A 3,218-nucleotide genomic window follows, 5' to 3' on the forward strand; every position below is an offset into this window, starting at 1 on the left:
AAGGAATAAAGTTATAATTAAATTTAATTTTTTAATTATTTTTTTAGTATTTAATATCATATTAAATAAAAACATATTTAAATCAAATTTTTAAACAAATATTTTTTTCTTTTCAAGTAAACTAAAATTGGTTTGAAGAGAAATTGCGCCGCTTCATTTTTCCTTTCATTTCTTTTAAAAATTTAAACTTGACATTTTCCCTCTTTTATTATTCTCCGATCAATAAGATATTTGGAAATGTATATAATATCTCAAGGAAACTGAGTTAGAAGGAAAAAATAACACATAATAAGAAATTATTGAGAAGTTCTTTTTTAAAAAAAAAAAAAGAAAAAGTGGATTATGTGGATTCATAATTTTTTTGTTAAATTAAAATAATGCTTTTATCGGGTTTGACTATTTGGCTATTATCACTTATTTATCTAAATCTTTTGACTAAGATGATATATATTATTATGAGTTTAATATCTGATCTATAGATTAATATTGTAGATGATATTAAATTAATTTATTCATAGAGAGAATCAATTTTAATAGTTTGTTATTGAGTGTCTCATGTATGGCTATTGTGTTGTACTACAACAACGACTTATGCAACCCCTCAAAAATCCAAAGGGTTGAAAGGCACTATCCACATGTGAAAGTATTTCTTTTAGCGGAACTAAGTGATAAGTCAACAATATTTATTTATTTATTTATGAGGTAATGGACCAAGCTAAATACTTACATCCATAATATATTTTATGGTGTTTATAAAAGGTAAACTATAAACTTTAGTTTATATTATATATTTTTAATTTAAACTATAAAAGTATATTCAAAACTAATTCAATCTTGATTTTGCATTATTTAGTTTCAAGCATCTATGGAGTGTCGTTGATAAGAGCTAGGATAAATAATTTCAAGATACTACCTTAACCGTCAACTACATTATAATTCTGAATTTAAAATTATAAAATCAAATGCGGGTTATATGATTGTTTAAAATGAAAGGTGAAAAATGTTAAAGAAATTAGTTAGATTGATGCTCGACTTTAAGAACTTTTTGGTAGTGCGATAGTAATTACTTCACTTAAAAACAAAACTTCATCACAATGGTGGAAATCATATGGATGAACATTAAGAACTTTAATCTTGACACGTCCCGTGCCAAAAATTTAAAAATAAAATAAAATAAAATAAAATAAAATAAATATAATAATAATTAATAATAATAATAATAAATAAAAAACAAATTAACCCTACTCATTCTCACTCTCTCATTTTCTCCAAATTTCCTCTCTCTCCCTCTCGGCACACACTCCCCTCCCCTCCCCTTTTTTGTTGTTTTTTTTCTTTCTTTCTTTTCCTTCTCTTCTCCTTGCTTCTTCTCACCCTATTACTCAAACCCTCAATCCTTAAAAGAGATTTAACATCCCCACAGGCTTAATTTCTCAAACTCCTACGAATTCTTTTGGTTGGGATTTTTGGGTTAGGATTTGTGTTCTAAGGAAGGAAAAGGGTACCCATCTCTTGAAAGTGGTTTATTGAGACTCATTGAGGTAAATGCACAACTCTAATCCTAGTATGAATTCATAGAAAAATGTAGTTTTGAGTAAAAATCTTATTTTGTGCTTAGAGTATATTTAAATGATGTTGATGGTTTCCTAGAGGTAGTTAAACTTTAGAATAACTTTCTCTAAAGCCTTGGAAATATTTTTGATACTCAGATTTGTCAACTGAGACCTTGCCGCCTACTCTGAGAGTTGTTGGAGAGCAAACTTAGACGATTCTCCATAACTGTGAGTTGACGACGATCATCGTCATATATTTTTATACTGCTATTATTATCATTTTACTTGTTTTCTATATTAAAGTATTTATTGAAAAATTTGAGAAACACAACCTTTGAATTTTATCTCGATTTCGTCAATTATTTAATTTAACTGTCGTTGTTATATAATATGTTATTATTTTGATTTACGTATGAGTTAAAGTATTTAAATCTTGAATTGTTATGCGACTGAATACGTTTTTTTTCATGAATTATGATGAAAGGATTTTAAATGCGCGTTTTGAAAAATCGGTGTTATAATTATTAAATCGTTAACTGCGTTAGGTGCACCTAGTTACCACGTGTTGATTAGGGAGAGTTAACCGTTAGATGGAGCCGCCCTTACGAGAGAGGTCATCCGTTTCTAAAAATTTGTATTGTTATTTGTTTGATTTTTATAATGATTTTAAGGTTGTTCATTTTGATTTCGTTTCGTTATTCACTGGATTTTTAATATCTTTGTCAAGCGATTAAACAGTTATTCGTGCCTTTTATGTTTTCCTTCTAATTGATGGTGGTTGTTGTCTCCTCACTAAGTCTTTGTGACTTACCCTTTTATGTTGCTTATTATTTTTCAGATTCGCAAGCAGCTGAGTAGGAATCTATTATTTGATTCAAGTCTCAACAAACTTCTTTTTTGGTAGGCCTCTTTGATCGAGGACCATTTTGTAACATTTGTTGAGTCTATGTAATTGCAGCTATTTTGGAGTCTAGAAAGTCTATTTAGTTTTTTTGAGAAGTGTATTAAGCAATTTGGTTATGTTATTTGAATTATGACTGGATTGAAAGCTGAACAGGGATTTTACAAAATTTGGGAATGTTGAAGTTATAGAGGATACTCTGTCGAAATTTCGAGAAAAAGCATATATATATTTTTAAACGGTTAAAAAGCGATTTAGTTGTTTAATTGTTAAGTTAATTGATATGCTTGCCAGGCTAGAAGTATAGCTTGTGCGCCGGTCACAGCATTAAATTTTTGGGTCGTGACAAAGTTGGTATCAGAGCTCGGTCGTAGGTCCTAATAGCTGCAAACATAGGGTGATAATAGATTCTTGTCAGTAAATTGTGTACCCGGGCACAAATTACTCGCAAGAGTTATTAGCACTCTATGAGAGTCTCATCTGTTGTCAGAATTTGTGTTTAAATTCATCATCACTACCTCTCCACAATTTCTTGTCGCCTTATTCAATCTTTGATCAATGTTCTTCGAATAAGTGAGAATGCCACCCAAGACTAGGAATCCTACTATAAGGGAAATTGTTGACGAATCAATTTCTCAAGCTCAAGGTGTTCGTCAACGAGGTCGTGTTTCAGTTCGTGCTCAAAACAGGCGTAGAGCTAGTGTTGGCGGACATGGTTTGAATGCTGATGTTGAGGTACCTAGGAGGAGGCGCGAAAATCCAGC

At 30.4% G+C, this 3,218-nt stretch overlaps 1 long non-coding RNA gene across 1 annotated transcript; it reads left to right on the forward strand.

Moving 5' to 3' along the window:
* The first annotated feature begins 1,260 nt into the window (after positions 1-1,260).
* On the forward strand, positions 1,261-2,904 carry LOC140919858 (uncharacterized). The gene is made up of 3 exons (XR_012162405.1): positions 1,261-1,541; positions 1,710-1,781; positions 2,392-2,904. It is a non-coding gene; the product is annotated as an uncharacterized lncRNA (long non-coding RNA).
* The last annotated feature ends 314 nt before the right edge of the window (positions 2,905-3,218 follow it).

This window comes from Cicer arietinum, chromosome 1 (assembly GCF_000331145.2).
Source record: "Cicer arietinum cultivar CDC Frontier isolate Library 1 chromosome 1, Cicar.CDCFrontier_v2.0, whole genome shotgun sequence".
NCBI classification, from domain to species: domain Eukaryota; kingdom Viridiplantae; phylum Streptophyta; class Magnoliopsida; order Fabales; family Fabaceae; genus Cicer; species Cicer arietinum.